The 20,658-nt window shown below is 44.8% G+C and overlaps 1 protein-coding gene across 1 annotated transcript in view; it reads right to left on the reverse strand.

The window, feature by feature from the left end:
- NGEF (neuronal guanine nucleotide exchange factor) overlaps nt 1-20,658 on the reverse strand; it is a 99,907-nt gene that overhangs the window by 36,659 nt on the left and 42,590 nt on the right. The gene's annotated exons all lie outside the window — the stretch shown is intronic.

Genomic DNA, 20,658 nt, shown 5'->3' on the forward strand with positions numbered 1-20,658 from the left:
GGGGGAGGCCCGGACTGGGCGCGACCCGGGCCCCGCGGGCGCAGACTGCAGCCGGGACCTCGCTCCCGGCCCGCGCCTCCCTTCCTGCCGCGGCCGCGCCGGCGCCCGGCCCTGGGAGTGGGGCAGGCAGGTCGGGTGGGGGCCGGCGACTTGCGCCTTCACCTCCCGCCCCCTCCTCGTCGTCTGGCGGGGGCTCCCCCAGCTCACACCAAGAACTTGGAAGGTACGGGCCACGTGACCCTCTGCCCCACGCCCCCTCGAACCTCTGCCCGGCCCACGCGGCGCATCCTCTTCCGCCCCCTCACAGGCACCGGCCCGGGGACCCCCGCGTCTGCTGCCCCGGATGCAGCCTCAGTGGAGTGCGTCCTCGCTGAGGGAGCTCGAGGTAGAGACTGGGGTCTTAGACGCTGCACCCCTGCTCCTGACAGATTATGGAGAGCGGGCCCGCTGGAAGCCTCTTCCCTGCGGGTCTGCCCGCCCTCTGAGACCCTGAGGGCCAGGGGGCCGGGGTTGGGCATGGGGAGCGAGCAGTGGAGAAACAAAGTGCCCCGAGACTTCCCGGTTTCCCTGCCTGGTCACATTGACCCTTGCAATCTGCACCTTCGGGTTAGCTAGTTCAATCCACTTCTGGGTACACAAAACCAGCAAAAAGGGGTAACTGAAGTCGGGTGGAATGTGAATGATCCGGTGTGGGGGGAAATCTAGAGGGATTTTCATCCAGCAAGACGACTGGCTTGGTCATCGGTGTCCTTTTCTGAGGCCAGCCTGCCCGCTCCCCTGGAGGGGCCCTCGGTGACTGGCCCTCGGTGACGGCGGCCAGTTCCTGCGGATGCCCGGATGCCCGGGGCCTGGAGTGGAGTGGGGAGTGGAGTGCAGAGCAAAGTGGAAAATCTTCCTCCGCACATCGCGCCTCTGCACCCACCGGGCATTTAAGTTAACCCATTCCTCCTTTTGGGATGCAAATACTCCTGGTGGGAGGGCTTTAGTTACCGGTTAGTAGGTTGGCCCTAGGGGGTTTCTTAGTCAGCCATCTTGAACACCGAGGTTGTGGTAAAAGGGAGAGTTTGGGGCAGGAGGAAAGAAAGCAGCTTGTTGCCTGGAAGGGAACTCTCCTCCCCAGACACTAGCAGGAGAACCCCCATGGACCCTCCCCCAGTTCTGACTCTGGGTAAAGGGACTCAGGTTGACTGAATCACAATCCCTAAAGCTGCCAATTTGCCCTTGGTCCCCTCAAGGGGCCATAATGGACAGGTCTGATGTCCTGCTCTTAAGGCCTTAGATATTTGCATGGCAACCACCTGATCTTTTTTCCAAGCCAAACCCCTTCCTTCCTTGACTCATTCCACAGATCCCAGACAGTCCTCTCCTGAACTCCACATTTTCATCTGCTCTCTGGCCATGTTGGCCGGGATGCCTCCTACCTATTCCTCTAGGGCACATGCATGTTCCCACTGCCCCCAGCAGCCAAGCAGGAGACTGGGCAGAACCTGAGAGCTAGCCTCAAGACCTTCTTCCTGTCATCCCAAGCCTCAGGCCCTCACTGAGCCCCCTGGATCCATAAAGTCCTTCAAAGCAGTACCCCCCGCCCCTTGCATTTGGACCTCTCCCCAGCCCGTCCTTGTCTCTGTTCCTTTTCTAAATTATGGGTCGCTTTGGTCCCTTTCCTGCTTCACAACCTACATTGCGGTCCCATCTCCACAAGCCCCCTGGCACCATACCAGGTTCTTCCCCAGTATGCCACTCTTGCCCACTTCCTTGGGGCCACTGCCCTTGCTGCCACCTGTGAGCCTTTAGCTTCACCACATACTTTTCCAGGCTCTGGGCTTTGCAAGTGCTGTTCCCTCTGCTAGAACTCTGCTCCCTTGGTTAAGTCCTCACTCCTGTAGATCGATGGGCACAGGGGTGCCCCCACCAGGCCCCTTCTCCTGAATAACCAGCAGCATTACCTGGCACCGTAATTCTCTGTGAATAGGGCCATCCTTACAGTAAGCCATGGTTTCCTGGTGGGCACCCTGGGGTCTTGCTCACCTTTCATCAGGGCCCAAGGAAGAGCACTGTGTGGACGACCCCTAGGAACTACCTCTTAGGATGGTTCACCAGCCCTTAAATTTGATGTAACACTAAGTTGGAAGCTATTACTTTCACACTTTGCTTCACCAAGGGGGAAAAGATTCATTTTTTTTAAAATCAGAAACTACTCAAGTGAAATTACATATATTAAGATGAGCATAATAAAACCTTCCAATTGAAAAAGAAGCTAAAAATATCCTCCTAATTATGAAATCGGTTTAGAAAGTAACTGAGTTCTGAAGGCAACTAACGTTAAGCTAAATCCTGCACATGCCCTCTCTTGTCATATTTAGTGCTTATCAGGCTATTACTAAAATCTCCATTTAACCAACATTTGTTCAGGATCATTCACAAAATATAGATCGATATTTAAAATATTTATGCCTGATTATCACATGGTGGGTGCTCCATATGATTTGCTAAAACATTAACGCTATATTTTGAAAAATAATCAGTTATTTTATATGTGTTGCCTAAACATTGTTTCTTCCTTTGAGTTATAAAAGATAAATATTGGAAACAAAGGGGATTCTTCTGCTTTGAGGAACCCTCATTTAGATTTACAAAATGTTACTTGATTCTGGGGAAGACTAGGAAGACCGGAGGAAACTTAGAACGATCTCATCCAACACTTTTATTTTACAGAAAAAGCAGCTGAACCAGAGGGTTAAAATGACAAGCCCAAGATCACACAGCTGGCTATGGCAGATTTTTGAAGTTTCTGCTAGTGAGTATGCTATATTGTGTGGGACAAAGGAACTGCAAATTTCTGTTCACTTATTTTAAGTGTTTTTTAGGGTCATATGGCATGTCACCGGGCTCTCAAATGTTAATACACGTTTGTATTTTTAAATCTAGTAGGAAAACGACTTGGATTTTTTTTTTTTTTTTTTTAGTAGTAAGAGGATAATCCTTACATATACATTGGAAATGTCTAGAAACAGGTGCTTGGTAGCTTTTAATTAAATTACCTGTATCTTCTAAAACCATAAAAACAGCAGTTTATTTTTGTCACTCTCTAAAGACTTTTTAGTTGCTTTGAAAATCAACACTTCTAAGCCACATAGGGAGCCCCAACTGTCAATCCACAAGGGGCTACTGCCTCCAGGTTAACTGAACCCACAAAATTCAGGGAGAAAGTTAGGAAAAGGACAAGATGAACCTCTCTCACTGCAGTGCAGCTCCAAGAAACCTGGAAATCCATACTGATGGGTGGAAAGATTTCTCCACAAGGAGACTTCCGGAAGTAGGTTATTCTGTTGGGTGATTGAAGTATTTTACTGGTAAGGGGGAGGTGGAGTTCTTTCCTTACTTTTGATCATGAAGATAAATCCTAAGTGTGGGGTTATAAATGTTACGAAAATAAGCTGTCTGTGGTAAAGAATTAATCTTACCCCAGGAGAGTTTAGCCTTTGCTTGGGGCTCCTGGGAGGTGATCTCTAAGCCACTGGAGTGGCATATCTGGGAAGAAGAGTGTTTTGCTTTCCTGGAGACCTGGGACCAGATAAGGTGGGGGCTCTGGGCCAGGTGAGAATAGCTCAGCCTCCAGAGGGGCTGAAGACTGGGTGGCTAACCAGTTCTAGGTGGTGGTGCCCCAATGAAAACTCTGGACACCAAGACTCAGGTGTGCTTTCCTGGCTGTCACACATTCTTCCCAGGAATGTGAGCACTGCTTATAGCTCCACTGGGAGAAGACCACTGGAATTTCAAGTGGAACGTTTCTGGACTTTTGTGTCCATGCATCTCTTCCCTTGGCTGATTGAAGTCTGCAGCCTTTTTCAGAATAAGCCACAACTGTGAATATTACAGCTCTCAGTGAGTTCTGAGTCCTTCTACTGGGTTTCTGAACCTAAGGGTGGGTTTGGGGACCTTCAAACTCTGCAGTTGGTGTCATAAGTGAGGTGGACCTGTAAGCCGTCCCCAAATGTCACTAGCCTCTGCTCTGATTTAGAGTCCAGTGGCCGTGTTCCCTTAATAGCCTTCCTCTCCATGATGCCTTGCTCTCTCCCTCAGTGTGCCCTAAGCATGGCGGCTGGGTTAGTTCTCCTCAGACACATCTGATCCCATGCGTCTGTTACCTTCAGTGGCTCCCCAGTACCTTGCATATCATCACGGCTAGAGGAGTTAGTGTACAGTTCAGCTGCGGCTGCCCGGATGGAAGTTGGGTCACCTCTGAGAGCTGCCGGCCCTGCCTTTCACTCTGTTAGTCCTGCCCTGTTATCACTCACTCGCATTGTTTCTCTTCCCAGTGAATCTGAGATTTGGTGTGAGGGGTGGAGTGGAGGAGCTATGAAGATGTCATTTATCTTTGCATCCCCAGCACCTGGCATATCCAGGAGGCATAGGAAATGGTTGGTGAAGGGGTAACTATGGGGAGGTTGGTAGGAGCTACACCGATGTACCCTCGGTTCCAGTCCTTCTCCTGCAGTTGCTGAGTATAGCATTGGCATTCCCTTGGTGTTACATCTTGTCCTTCTTTGGCCAATGAAGATTTTTTTTTAACTGACCTCTTTGGGAACTACCAGGCTTCTGGGATTGCTGCCTCAAGCTTGGGGAAGGTTGCTGTGACCTGTTTTGGTGAGTCAAAAAAAAAAAAAAAAAAAAAACCCACAATGGCTTAGGTGGGATTCACTGTTTTGGTAAAGTGAGGAGTATTTTGTGTTTGTTCTTCTTCTCTGATATGGTTGCCATGGCGGACAGTTGTTACAGTTTTGGCTAAATAGGGAAAAGCTCAGAGGGACAAAGAGATGCGTACCGACCTCGGTGTAGCTTAAGGAGCTAGGCCAACATTGGGTAGGTTTCAGTGATCATGGGAAGTAGGCTTGCTTGCTGGAGATTGATATTGCTGTGCTGAATTACATTTTCATAATCAAAAATAGGTGGCCAAGCTTTGCTCCATGTCCAGATGTGGGAGGCAGCCTGGATGCTGTCGCTTGGATCATAAAGTGTTGGAATTTTCAAAGCATTTTGATGGTTGATGTGTCCTTATAGTGTCCTTAAAAGGCTGGGACAAATGCTGGCCCTGTCTTTAATTATGAGATGCAGACAACCGTATGGCCTTGATAGAAATGTATTTCTCAAAGCTGGCTCCCTAAAATAACTCATGGATAAGAAGCTGTAACACTCATGTCTTTATCTGGAACTGTGGGAAATGGGAGAAGACCTGGGCTGTGAATTTCTTTGGAATATTCCTAAATGAGGAGCCTAGGATATACGGGGTCCAAGAATTTTGGCTGTGGGTGATGTCATGGGCTTTTGACCAATAGGAACATCCTGAATAAGGGTGACTCTAAGGAAAAATACTGTTATTTTCAAGATATGTGGAGGCTGAAATTTAGAGTAAATAGAGAGTTGACCCAGTACACATAACACATTTTAGGTTGTGGCCATGGGGATTTACACACTCTTTGTTGAAACTCAAACTGTAAAGGGATGACTAACCTACCTCCTTCCACTTAGATTTATTCATTTTAAATTACCTTATAAATTATATAGTTAGATCTAATTTAGTCCTATATGTAGTGAATATAGTGTACTATACAAATAGGAATTATTATTAGTATTATTAAATAGGGAGCCTACATTTAGCACTAAAATACATTCACTGTTGTAATGGAGAAGTTATTGCCTTAACCATTAACCAAATGCAGCAAAGTCGTGTAGGTACAAAATGAGAAAGAAAAGATGTCCATTCATAAACAAAGTAGCTTTGAAGGAATGGCACGTAGTTAACAAAATTAACAACTAGAAATTGTTCACAGACTGTTCCTTGAAAATTGCGATTTCAGAGAAGTATTTTCCATAACAAGAAAGTCAGGAGCATGGTAACTTTTCGTTTTCTGCTGAAATCAGTCCACCTCACCCTTAACATCCAGGGGAGAGAATGTTCTTTGTTGAGTCATCAGGAGTAAGCATAAGGATTTAGAGTCTCATGAAAAGGCCAATATGTGTTTGCTGGGGATCAATCACTGCAAAAGCTGTTAGGGACGCGAACAAGATGTGTTATCAGACCAAGTGCCCGGTCCTCCACTGCCTGCCATCATGTTCACAGATATGCCTTTTCCCCCCAAAATTCAAAGGGTTTGACTACGTTTGCTATTTCTGTTTTGAGGACTCTAATAGGGGAAGTGGTGACCACAGTGTACGAATTCGCATCCAACAAGTGGATGCAAGCATAAAGAGAAAGCAGATATTTCAAGAACCTATCAGATACACAGCAATCAAATCGTTTTAAAAATGAACAGCCAGTTAGCCAAGGCTTGGAAACTGTCGTTTGCCTCTGGGGGTGGGACCGTGAATTGGTACGACCTTTCTGGAGAGCAACCTGGCAGCCCAGATCGTAAACCTGCAAATGTTCATACTCTCTGGTGAAGAGATTTTATTTCTAGGAATATATCCTAATAAGCTGTAAGAATCTAGTTGGAAAAAATGGCTATAAGGATGTTTATTGTCGTGCTATTTTTAATAGTGAAACATTTGGAGCAACCTGAATGTCCAGTGATAGGAGATGGACTATTTAAATTAGGACCTATCTCTAAAACGGAGAATCATGAAAAACAATTTAGAAAATATTTAATAATCTGGGAAGATGTCCATAATATATTGAATGGAAAAGCAGATTCCCAAACTGGATGGTAGTGTGATCTTATTTTGTTTATAGACTTCTGGACATGGAACTTTAGGCGTCCATGTATATTTGAAAAAGTACTGCAAGAATGATCGCAAAAACATCTCACAGTACTTGTAGTTGGTTGGAATCTCAGAGAATTTTCCTGTTTTTCTATTCGCGTGCTTAAAATTGTTTCTACAATAAATGTGTCACTTATGTAACAAGGGGAAAAAAAGTTACTTTCAAAAACAACATCAGTCCCTTAATGTGCATAAATTTAGAGCATGGGTTTAAAGCGTTCACATAACCGTGGAGAATCCTGATGAACTTGAAAAAGAGGGCTGAGCTGTTGTGTATTCTCTGGATTGGCTTGGGGGGGGCACCTCAGTTCATTACATAAATCTTGTAAAAATCTCTTCGGTTTCCAAGGAATCATGAATTCAAATTTTACAGTAGATTACTTCCTGGCATCTCTAAACTAAAGCACTTACCTGTTCATCTAATTTGCCTGGTAATAAAAATAGTCCCTTTTCCAGAAATTCCCCTCTCCTTCTATAATTCCACATATATGACTTCTAACCAGGATGCTTTTCTGCCTTTTCAATTGAAGTTATCAAAGAAGTCAGCAAAGAAATCACTGCCTCCCATCAAAGGCAGGTCTCCCTAACACGCCCCAAGCCCTTCTGTGCCCCTGCTGCGTGGCTACATCCCGCCTGTGCTAGTTCAAATGCCACCTCCTCCATGAAGCCCACCCCCCATCCCATCCCATTGCTGGCTATATTCACTCCCTCTTAGGATCTCCTGTAGCACTTCACTAGAGCTTCTCTTTAAGCTTGATTACTTTCTTGGAGAATTAATTCTCGGTCCTATGGGACTGTGCAAAGAGACAGGAGTCAGCCTGATTGATGTCTCCTCCCTTGCTGTGTGGGCAGAGACCGTGTACATCCTGGAGGCTCTGGACGTATTTGCAGAATGGAGCTGGAGTTGGGGGAGGCTTGAAAGCACACAGACATGCTTTGGTATCATCACAGTGCCTCTGGGCAAGTTACAGTCTTAGAAACATCTCATGGACCCTTGTCCTTTACCCACTAACTACAAACCTTCCCTCGCTACTCTCTAGAAAGTTAAGTGCACCTTCAGCTGGAGGACCTTTATTACCTGGGGGGAACATCAGTTTACCAACAAAGAAATGAAATTTCAGTTTTGTTTCTTTCCCTGTTTACTGTTTACCCTTCCACTGAGCTGACCAGTTGATGCTTCTTTTCCTAATTTTAAACCCATGTCTCATTTTTTCCATGCAGCGAAGATTGCGTGCTAAATTATTGCTATTGCTACAATGTCATTCAGCCCTCGGAGTGGCTTTTATTTGTCACAGAGGCAGCAGGATCTCTAGGCCTGGTGCTCTCTTAGGCTCGGGGTAAAAAGACAGAGTTAATGTCTCTCTTTTCTTCTTAGCCATGAGGATCTTTTGTAGGGGTCTCAGAGGAGGGTCTTAAGCTCGCCAGAAAGACATTCTTCCATGTGAAATTAGCATTCATTCTTAAAAAAGAAAGAGACTTTAACCTGTCATCAGTTGAGTGTTTTCTCTTAGAAGTGATGGATTCTTACCAGGAGCAAAGAAAGCCTCCTTGACACAGTGAGTCAGAGAAATGACAGAACAGAACGGAAAAATTCCTTCCCCTTGAGAACACCTTCAAATACACGATGTCCCTTCCTTAACCCGGGCCCTCCTCTTCAGCACTCTGCGTCCTGTGAATGTCCCCTGACGGTGCACTTGTTTTAAAGATGGAGTACTCTAAATTTTCTGGATTGAAATCCACTGTCATTATCAAACTGAAAATCTTCAGGGGAAACAGGCATTCATATACGTTGCTGATGAGTGAGCAAAATCATCCGAGCTCGTATGGAAGGGAATTTGCCCAGAACTGACAGAAGCACATAAGGGCAGTGGATTGAATGTTTGTGCCCCCCCCATTCAGATGCTGAGATCCTAACCCTAACGTGATGGCATTTGGAATTGGGGCCTTTGGGAGGTGATAAGTCGTAAGGTTGGAGTCCTCGCGAATGGGATCAGTGTCTTTATAAAAGAGACCCCGGAAAGATCCCTTGCCTTGCATTTGGATTTCCCAGGTTCCAGAACAGTGGAAACTTAATGTTCTTTATAAGCCTCGTTGGCTTTGCTATTCTGCTATGGCAGCCTGATGGCACCGAGACAATTTGCCCTCTGCCCCAGCAATTGCATTTCTAAGAGTTTACCCTGAACTATGAAACAAGATATGCACAAGGTCATTCACTGCGTCATTTTTTTAATAAAAAATATCGGAAAGAACCTACATACCCAGGAGACTGGGTGGATACGTTGTGAGGAAGGCACACAGTGGTGTACTATGCAGCTGGAGACATGAGCACAGGGAGGCTTTCCTGACCTGACAGTGAGTCCTTTCCAGCTTTGTGTAAAAGAAGCACTCTGCGAACAAGCATGTGTAATATGTGAACTAAAGAAGGGGAAGTGACACAGGTGCACACACAATTTTCTTTTTCTTATCTCAAGTAAGAAGTGCAGGAAGGAAAACAGAGAAACTAGTAAAGTTGGTTACTTCCAGAGGTGGGGTAGAGGGTAAGACTTTTCTGGGCGTAGCTTTTCATATAGTTTAGACTTATAAACCATGTAGATGTTTTACATATTCAATTGATAAAGAAAAATCTGCAAGCCTGGGTAAAAACCAAACTCCGGAATTGAAAATAAACTGACATCAATGAACCTAAGTAATTATCAAATTGATAACATGCCCACACAGAAAATAAAATTAATTCAAGGAATTTTTGAATTTCATATTCTATATCATTACTGAGATCTATCTATTCTGGGACGAAAAAAAGCAAAGAAATTCTAAACTTTACTCAGTAGGTTGTGTGGGTTGAATCGTGTCCCCTGAAAAGATATGTGGAAGTCCCAGCCTCTGGTAACTTGTCTTGGAAAGAGGGTCTTTGCAGATGTAAGAAAGCTAAGATGACGTCATACCGGATTAGGGTGGGCCCTAATCCAGCAACGGGTGTCTTTGTAGGGAGAGAGAAATTGGAGGCAGAGACACAGAGACAGGAGAACGCCGTATGAATACGTTGGCAGAGATTGGAATGGTACATCTCTTAAGCTAAGAAAAGTCAAGGGTTGCCAGCAGCCCACAGACCCTAAGAAAGAAGCATGCAGACTCTCCCCTACAGCACTCAGGGGGAGCACGGCCCTGCCAATGCTTTGATTTTGGACTTCTGCTCTCCAGAACTGAGAGGGAACAAATGTCTATTGTTTTGAAGCCGCTCAGTTTGTGATGCTTGGTTAGAGCAACCCCAGAAAACGGTAGATTTGTTGTCGGTGATGGCACAGAGGCATTGTGAAATCCTGTAATTGGAGAAGAGAGAAATATCCTACCGTGTACTGATGCTGACAGCCAGGGTCCTCACTTTTGGAAAAGGGAGATGCCAACAGAGAATGGGGAGAGTAAAGAGGAGCGCCATGTGTTGGATTGGAATTGAAGGTAGCCATATGAGCACACATGCACGCGCACACACACACACAAATTTCCTAGCTGTGTGTCCTGCAGTCCTAGAGGCATTGACTTGCCAGTAGTAATGAGCACATACAGCCGCCAGATGTTGGTTTCTAAATACTGTTCTGCACTAACAGGAACGAGGGCTCTTTGGAGAAGTGGCTGACTGCAGGTCTAGGATATAGAAAGTATAAGAAAGTATATAAAGTATCTTGCTGGGTGAGAAGGGAAGGAAATGCTCAAAGATGGGAAGGGATATATCAAAGAGACATAGTAGCCAGCTTCAAGGGGCTTCTACTGGTTACATTTGTGACAATTTGAGCATCAAAAGGAATATGACAGTAATGGATTAAAACACATTGAACTAAAAACAAAAAACAAAAACAAAAAGCCCCCCAAAACAGACTGAAAAACAAACCCATTATGTATCCATAATGTTTTGATACTCAAAAACAGAACAAAGCAAATCAAAAAGCAAAGAAGGAGTCTTCTTCATAGAAGAATATCACCTAATAGCAGTAGAAGGAGAACTAGAACATTCTCATTTTGCAATTCCCAATGTAATGGTTAATTCAGGAAAGATCATTAACAGATGTTGAAAACCATTGAGTTAACGGGTTATTAGGAAAGATAACAGCTGCCAAAGGAAAACTCGTACTTTTTCTTCAGAACTATCTGGCAGCTCCCAAATTAACTAAATGACCAAGAGTAGCGTCAGGAGTTGCGTCAGGCAGGGCACCTGACATTAGTGCCCCCTGATGGGATGCAGTTTGAAGTACGCATCACCTGCTAAACGCATTCTTGTTAAACATGGCGAAGCTGGTCTAATGAAGCATCTCGCCCTGCCTTCCCCTGGAAAGAACACACGCAGTGAAGGAACAAGTTAAAACACTGCATAAGGAGGCAGTCACTCAAATCCACAGTGGGGGCCACGCTGCGGTCAACAAGGCTGGATTCTCAAAAGGTCAGTCAGAAACACATGGGTTTATAGGAGTCTAAAGAGAACAAACTGACAAATGCAGTGCTTGAAACTTGGTGAGATCTTGGCTCACAAATCCCAGCTGCGAAAGCCATTTTGGGGGACCATCAGGAGAAATTTGAATAGAAATTGGATTTTAGATAGATTATGGAGCGATTGTGAATTTTCTTAGGTGTGATAATGGCATTCTGATGACATAGAGGAACAGCCTTATTCTTCGAAGCTGTACTCTGGATTTTTTTAAATGTGAAGTGTTATGATGCCTGCCATTTACTTTCCTATGGTTTAGTGGAAATGGAGGAGGGAGAGAGAAAGCCCAGGTATGCAGGCTGCTCGTGTTTTGGATCTAGGCTGAGAGTATATGGGAGCTGCTTGTACTTTGCTTTCATTTATTCTGCATGTTTACATTTTTTCTTTATAAAAAGTTGGGGGAAAGGAAAAATATTTAGAGAAAGAGCACATTTGGTTTAAAGATATGTATTAACGATGGAGTTTAAATGTAGTCAGCTGTGAGGTATAGAATATTGAGTTTGGGATGGTACGAAGGCCAAGGGAATGAAGTGGCATTTGCCAGTCACCTTGCCAGACCCGGGAGCTCCGGGGTGCCAGGACCCACTGGAATGTGAGCCCCATGAAGGCAGAGCTTTCGGTCCCCTGTGTTCACTGCTAGACCCCCAGTTCCTAGAGCAAAGCCTGGATCATGGTGAATGCCCCCAAAGCACCCACCTGATTAAATGAAATGTAAATAGCTCAGTGAGAAACATCTTTGTCTGGTGTCTGATGATTTTTTCAGGATAGGCTCTTGGTCAAAGATTAGAGCATTTTTAGTGCCTTTCGCATATATTATGAAATTCCAAATGGTTATACTGGTTTATAACCAAATAGTGTGTCCCTCTGCATTCTTTCTGATAGCCAGTGTTAGAATTTTAAACAATTTGACAATTTGATATATAAAAAACTGTATCTTGTTCTATTTTACATTTCTTTCTTTACTTGTGAAGTTTTGGGGTTTTGTTGTTGTTTGCTCTGTGATTGTTTTGCATTGTTCTTTGTGGATAATCTTTTCATGTCTTCTGCTTATTTGAATTTTAGGGTGTGTATGTTCTTCTAACTGATTTTAAATACAGTGTGCCATGTTGTTTATGTGAGCTTTAAAAAAAACATGGCCCGTTTTGTAGGAAAGATCAAAGAATCAGTGAGAGCTGATGGATGCTGAATGGAGGGTGGTGGGGTCGGCTCTGCAGTCACCCTCCCTGGGTCCCCTGGGACCCCTCACTGTACTCTCCCACTGGAGATGAGGGGCTGGGGGGCAGAGAGGAGCCTCACAGGGTCCTCTGGGACAGCCCCTGCCTCAGGCAAGCAAGACAGTTGAATCATGATTTTATAGAAAAGATATAGAAAAGACAACCAAGGGGGCACCACCCCTCCTAGGACCATGTGGGTGGGGTGGGGCTCAGGGGATGCCTCTCAGTCCCGAACAGTTGCTGAGACCTCCGGTCACTTGCAAGAGGTCCCCTGACCACTGCCTGTGCCCCTTACCTCTGTCTGAGGCAGTTTGATCTGAAACCATCACCATCAAAACCAGACTTGCCTCGTCTGTCGGTTCAGTCTTTTTCTCACTAACATATGATCGATTTCACCACATGCTTCCGAAAAAAATGCAAGAAAGAATAGCTGACAAATTTATGTCAACTGCCAACTGTTCAGTCAGTAATTTATTTATTCCACAAGTGACTGTTCAGCATCCACTATCTACAAAGCTCTATAGACAATCAGGCCTCGGCACCTGCTCTGACACCCAACAAGGGCGTGGCTGGCTGTTCCCGACTTTAATGATCACCGTGTGAAATCCCCAAACATCACACAAGAAAATACCAAGAATGTGACACCAACAGTTTCTGGAAAGACTACCCTTCGAGGACACATTATTTCATCTTTATGGTCTCTGAAGGATTTATTTCATTGCCTTTCACAGAATAGGGGCCTCGTAAATAATTTTTGAAAAATTCCTGAGTAAATGACATATTTAAAGCTGTAAATTTATGGTTTCTTTGTTTAAAACTTATCTTAGTGAATTATGGGCATGGAAGAATATCTTTAAGAACCTGATCGCTTTAAGGGGAAATTTCAATAAGATGTGATGTCTTTAATTTTCTTTTTTTGAGGAGGCTAGGTTTTAACAAGGGGTATCTTAGGTCAGGTTCCCTGGAGGCAAAGACTGGTGCAGATGATTCATTAAGGAAGAGCTCCCAGGGAAAGTGTGCAGGAGCAGGGAAGCACACCAGGGAGAGGAGAGTGCCAAGCAAGGAAGTGCTGTCAGACAGAGCCCGGGTCCCAGCTGCCCCACAGGGGCTCTGGAGCGTAAACTGCCCCTCGGGGTTTGTCCCCACTATGACAAGGAGGCTGGAGTTTTATACTTTGGCAACAGTCATTGCCTAAGGGCTGTGTGTGTGTGTGTGTGTGTGTGTTGTTGGGGGGCAGGTAAACCCTCAGGCGTGGGGAACAGGAGGAAGTCAGGTGGGCTTAGAGGGACTCAATGCCAAGCATTTTGCACAGCATCTGCTGTGTTTACATATGATTTACCTTCTATCCCAGTTTATAGGATGTTCCCAGTGAAGTAATTTTCTGTTGCTGTGTAACAAATGGCCCCAAGACTTTGCAGCTTACAACAGCATTTATTCTCTCGAGTAGCTTATGAGGATCAGGAAGCCTGGGGCTCTGGCTCGGGGTCTCTCATGAGGCCGCAGTCCAGCTGCTGGCCAGGCTGGGAAGCTCTACATCCATGTGCTGTTGGCAGCAAGCCTCAGTTTCTTGCCACATGGGCTTTCCCCTGGGCTGCCTGCTGATTGTCCTCACAACATGGAGTGAGTGATCCCGGAGACGGAGCGACTAATGCCCCCTGCCCTTTGTGATCCTGACTTCACTTCACAGCCATTATGTCCACCTGTCAGTTAGAGATGGTCACTCGGCGGGAGGGTGTGAATACTGGGGGCTGGGGCTTGCGGGCCATCTTGGAGGTGAGCACCCACATGCTCCTCAGCTTTTTGCCAGAAAAGTTCTGAGGACAACCAGTGTTGCCTCCCCATTTCGTGAGTTTGACACTCCCCAGAGCAGAAACTCCAAAGATACTCCAGAGACACGAGGTCCTTCCTGCCCCTCCCGTGGGCGGGCCGTGCAGGATTTTCCATACATGCATCATCCCAGTTACTTCCTGTGGCCCTCGTTAGGTTGCGCAGACCCTGTACAAGGAGCCCCCTGGGATTTACTCTTCTGCCCCTACCCCCCATCCAGCCATCTCATCTCTTTTGCCCGCACACAGGGTCTTAGCTCTCTGTCCCCAGTCCAGGGGTGATGGCCTTCTCTTGGCAGATACATGACTTTGCAACCTGGGAAGATCTGGCTCCTGGCATAATAATTAAGCTTGGCCAAAATTGAGCTTGCTTTTACTCTACGGCATAGAGTCAAGATCTTAATTTGGAGGTTTCATAGTTGCCTGACTGGCAGCGTCAGGATTGAAGAGGCCTGCAGTGCCAATTACCCTTGTTGGCGAGAAGAAAGGGAGCAGGCGGTGTAAGGCTCCCATTCAGGGCGCGCATACCCACAGGGTGCTGAGGGCCACGTCCCTCGCTCTTTGCTCTCTCTGTAGCCCGCACCCCCCTCCCTCCAATTCCCTGTGTGCAGTGGAAATCCCAGCCTACCATTTCTGGGCCGAACAAACCATCTCTCCCGTGGGTTCTCACCCTGCATGAAGGATTGCATGCTCGGTGGCATTGCTACAGTCAGTGTAACAGGAGATTTTGAGCACCAGTTTTTTATAGCATCTCTTAAATTGAGCCTGAGACATGATATTGAAGAAAGTGTCCATGGAGGTTTTGCTGCCAGAGTGGAAGGGTGGAAGGAAAGCACAAAACACAAAATGATCAGCACAGAGCTCAAGCTGAGGACAGGGACCTGGGCTGTGTGTGCTCTGTGGGTGATTAAGGCAGACTTTGGGCAATAAAGCTGAGTGAATGTTCTGAAAACCGTTAAGTATGAATGTGAAGTCCAAGGGCAATGCACAGGAGTCATGCTGAAGTCAGAATAGCTGAGGGACCTCAAGTTCTCCAAACTCCCACAGGCGTTTATATGCCGAGCGCCTACTGTGCGGCAAGCACTGCTTTAAGCGTTATCTGTACATTTTTCCATGTATTTCTCACAACGCTGCAGACAGGGTCATACCTCTAAATTTCAGAAACTTTTTTCATCAGTGGCATTCACAGCGTTGTCTGGAACGCTACTTTCTCCATCAGTAGGTGTAAGTTCTAGGGCTTTTGGAAGGTGATCTCTCAGCATTCAGTATGTTTTCATGGAGATATTGATTGCTGTCACAGTGATCACTGTGTTCTAGTTGGGGATTACAAGAAATAGTGTAATTTGCCAAATAGTATTTCGGGAGTTTGTGTTTTCTTACTTTGGCATCTTTTTGCTGGAAAGTCTTAGAAACACGATTAGATGCTTTGATCAGTCTGTCTTTGAAAAGGGATTAGTGTATTTGCCTTTTGATATTGGTAATTTAAATTTGAAATAGCTATTCCTACACAACCAACATGCTTAAAATGAACAAACAAATGAACGAATAAATAAGTCCGGAAGATGGCTGACATATATCCTTTCAGGAAAATTAGGAAGTGGGACAAAATTCTCAGTATCCCTGTCTTCTGCTGGGGATGATCTGCCCAGAGCCAGCATCTTCCCTAAAAGAGCATTTCTGAGTTTGCTCCAGGCCATATGCTGTCAAGGCCATAGTCTCCTCGATGGAGCATGACTAAGGGGATTGGGGCCTTTCCAAGCAAGAATGCATCAGAGCGACACAGCTAAGGCCCAACAATGGGCTCCTGGACCATGGATTTTAGGATGTTGGGGCTTTCTGGGAAGCTGCCAGGGGAAGTGGTTGCTAAATGTCCCTCTGAGTCACCAAATAAGGAGTTTTCTGATAGAAATCAGCACTCAGAACAGTGAAGGTGCTCAATAAATGTTCATTAGATGAACATACAAATGAATGGATTCCTACAGTTTGCAATGATTTTTGTTTTAGAGCTAACCACAAAAACAATCCGTTCTTCCTATTGATACAGGGAGAACAGAACAGATCATCTGTGAAGGCAACTATGTTCATTTGTGGTCAGGGCTGCTATGTAGAGTAGCTCAGCCTGTGCACTGCTCAACTCCAGGATACCTTTTAATATAGATGACAGCGGGAATGGGGCTCTCTAGAAGTGGGCCCTGGAATAACATCCACAGCTTAAAAATGGGTACTTCATTCTGTAATCTCTGACCAGGGAGGCATGAATCTGAGTCATTAATTCATATATTTATTCAACTGTCTTAGGCCTGGAGATACGACAGTGAACAAAGATATCAGTCCAGCTTTCGAACTAGTCATCATCAATAGAATAGACAAGTAAGTCGTGGGGAAATTATAAATTAGGCCATATGATGGGGAGATTATATGGTGCTTTGAGAGCTCCAGAGAGGAGCTTCTCATACAGCCTAAAGCAGGAAGCGTGAGGGAGAGGTGTTGGGTCAGGCGAGGCATTCTGGAAGAAGCCGTGACCCGAAGGGTGAATGGAACTATCCAGGCAACGTTGCGGAGAGCGGAGGGGAGGGGCTGGAGTGCAGCAGGTGCAAATCATTGGGACGTAATAACAGGTAGCATGTATGTTGGGTAACAATCGTCGTTCTTGGCACTTTATAGATATTAACTTGTTTTATTCATAATACTTATAATGAGTTAAGCATTATTATTATCCCCAATTTAAAGATGAGTAAACTGAGGGAAAGAATGACTAAGTAACTTGCCTTGTAAATGATGAAGCAAGAGTCAAGCCTGGGTGTCTAGATGTGGAACCTGGGATCTTTTATTTTCCCTTAAGATATTTAATTATCATCTTTTTTATATTTCGAAAGAATCTCAAAAGTTGCAAACCCAGTTGACCCTTGAACAACATGGGTTTGAACTGCATAGGTCCCCTTCTCTGTAGGTTTTTTTTTATTGTAGTGAAACAATGTAAATGTATTTTCTTTTCCTTATGACCTTCTTAATAACATTTTTTCTCTAGTCTACTTTATTGTAAGAATACAGTATATACCATGTATACAAAGTATGTGATAATCAACTATGTTATCGATGAGGCTTCCGGCCAATGGTAGGCTATTAGTAGTTAATCTGGGGGAAGTCAAAAGTTAGGTGAGAATTTTTGACTGCATGGCGGTTGGCATCCCTAACTCCTGTCATTTTCAAGGGCCAATGGCACAGTCCAAAGAACTTTGTACTTTTCCTGAGCCATTGGAGAGTCAGTTACTGAACTAATGTGTCATTGTTCTTAAACACTTCTTAGTGTGTGTTCTCCACAACCAGAGACTAGCTCCTGTATAACAAAATACAAACACCGAAATCAGGAAGTCTGCTCTGATACATTTTTGGCAACTAATGCCCAGACTCCATTCAGCTTCTGCCTCTTGTCCCAATAATGCCCTTTATGGCAAGAAGATCCAGTCTAGGGTTACTCATTGCATTTAGGTATCTGCCTTTCTTGGGTTCCATCAGTCTCAAAGTCTTTGCTCAGTTTTTGTAACCCTGACACAAAGACTTCAGGCCAGTTCCTTTGTAGGATGTTTTCTTGATTTGGATTTTCCTGATGTTTTCTATGATTAGATTCAGGTTTTGTATTTTGGGCAGCCTACCTTGTTTAGTTTGGCAAGTTCTGAATTTTACGAAAATGAAACCACGCTGTCTGTATTCTTCTAGGACCTCTATGACCCATCCCAGTTCAGAGGCAGTTGGTCATGTGCTTGTATGTGCTCAGCCTGTTCCTGCATTTTCTCCTTGATGGTAGGAGGTAACTGAGGTGTGGGGAGAGGAAGGGCCACATGCTGGTATGAGGGTGACCCAGGGCTCAGATTCTGCTCTGAGTTTTTCTGGTCTCTTGCCTGTGTGGGGACCCTCCTGGGCCTCTGAAGAGTAGAGAGGTTGGGTCTTGAAGCTCGGAAAAACAGGTTTCCTGGGTCCCCTCTCCCAGGATTCCACAGCCTCCCCAGAGCCAGCCCATAAGGTAAAAAATTTTAAATTATGAATTCAAAAGGATTAGAAGAAAATCCACAACCAATAAGATATAAGATCATGACTAACAAAAGAAACAGAGTAATTAACATTATGCATGAAGGATAGAGTGAACCAATAAAATAATTTAAGAACCAAAATTAGGTTGCTGAAAAGTTAAGGTTATAATCAGTCAAGGAAACAAAATGGCATATGAAGGATTATAGTTAAAAAGAAATCGGAAATAAAACAATAAGTTAAAGCTAACAAACCCCCGGAGGCTTAGGGATTTAAATAGTAAGATAAAAACAAAATAAAGGGGAAAAAAGGGACTTGACATTAAAGCAAATCCAGAAGCCTTGACTTTTAATAGTGGTAGTAATTACAAAAGTAAAACGCCAAAGGAAAACATTTAAAGGTGATTAAAATGGGAAAATTAGAAGGAAGATAAAAGGGCAAAGTAAAGCAGTTTAAAAATGAAAAGAATGATAGCTAAGATTAACCAGGATAACCACAATAAGGCAAAATTAACCCAAGTGGGCAATTTAGTAAGTGGGAAGGTGTCCGCAGTTTACAACACTAAAGATGGAATTATGAGTGGGTAAAACCCATGCTCCAAGCCCATAGGCCATTATTATTATTGTTATTATTTTAGATGTTGAGGGAGTCAGCAAATCCAAAACACTCTCCGCTTGACCCCTTAAGATCTGAGCTCCTCGCTGGATCCTGACCCTGTCCCGTCACCTCTGGGCGGGGCGGGAGGAGGGAGGACCGGGCCACGCCCACACCCACAACGCCTTGTGGGGAGGTGGAGGAATACGCTCCTTCAACTTCCCCCATGGGGAGAAAAGTTTAGAACTGCTGAAAATAAGATATAGCTGTCAGAAATATATGAAATTAGCTGCATAAACTGTGAAACATAAGCCACAGTTATATTTGTTCTGAGACAGTGTAAAAATAGAAACAATTTCAGAGATAGAAAATTCAAACCTATTCAGTCACCACGTCCGAGTGGCCTGAGATCCTTCAAAGGCCCTCGTGTCCTTTGTTTATGGGCCACAGACTGGGTGGGCAATCCCATGGCCTTGGCCAGTGCCCAGGTTGGGGGAAGACAGAGAGGAAATTAATTATAAAGCTCTATTTGCATTTTTAGTGCTGAGGGCTCTGGGCCTCCTCCCACTGGGGGAGGTGGGAAAGTGGGTTATTTCCAAAAGGCAGCTCGGCAGGCAAACCCCTCTGCGCTTTGCAAGAGCCTTAGTCTGAACATTCTTGGGCCACTGCTGGACCAGTCTGCACAGATGTGTCTTCAAGTTCCGGTAGAAACCTCTGCCCAGGGCATCTGCATGCATGCATGCATGCATTCATTCATCCATCCATCCATCAATCTCATCAGTCATTAGCAAACACTGAGTGCTTCTGATGTGTCAGATATGTGTTAGGGACTTAGGCGGGAACAAAACTTGTCATGTCCTGCCTGCAAGGACCCTACAGTTAATGCCCCCCCAGGCCACTGTGACCAGCAGTGAGAGCTGATAATTCTGCCCAACATTCTGAAGAGGAGACAAGGGTAGGGGGTGGGGTGGGGCTGAAGGGTCTCTTTACTTCAGCTCCTGCCTTTTTATTTAAAAAAAAAAAAAAAGCTTTCAAAAAAAATCACATAATAAAAATTAAACTATTTATTATGGGAAATTTCAAACATGTACTAAAGTAGACAGAAAGTACAGTGACCGCCCCCCCAAGTCAGGCTCAGCAGGGAGTCTGCTTCTCCCTCTCCCCCTGCCCCTGCTCATGTGCTCTCTCTCTCTCCCTCACTCTCTCTCTCAAATCAATAAATAAAATCTTAAAGATCTAAAAAAATAACCTCAATATCATTAACACACCTTTAAAAATTAACAGTAATTTCTTGGCATCACTAAATAATCCGATCCACGTTCAAGTTTGCCCGATTGTTTTTGAAACTTTCCTGCCCAGAGTGTTTGTTTGAAACTAGATTCGAATAAGGTCTGCACGGTGCAGTTGGTTAATATCCCTTTCTTGTTTTCTCCTTGCACTTTGTTGAGAAATTGGGTCATTTGTCCTGTTTTCCTGTTTGGATTTTGCTGAAGGCATCTGCGCCGTGCTCTTGTACCTGTTTCTCTCTTTCAGAACTTGGTAGATCTAGAGGCAGGTTACAGTCAAGCTGCATCTCTGTAGCTCCTAGATTGCCTCAAATGACTGACTAATGGCAAAACTTGAAAATAGTTTCCTTGAATAAAGGAAGCAGCCCCAAACCTGCAGTGACTCAATATTTATTTCTTGCATTTATAGATTTTGTAAAGACTACGAGACTCTCCTAGTAACAACCCAAACTAGTATTTATGAACATCCGACAAACTTG

The sequence above is a fragment of the Ailuropoda melanoleuca genome, chromosome 2, assembly GCF_002007445.2.
Source record: "Ailuropoda melanoleuca isolate Jingjing chromosome 2, ASM200744v2, whole genome shotgun sequence".
NCBI classification, from domain to species: Eukaryota; Metazoa; Chordata; class Mammalia; order Carnivora; family Ursidae; genus Ailuropoda; species Ailuropoda melanoleuca.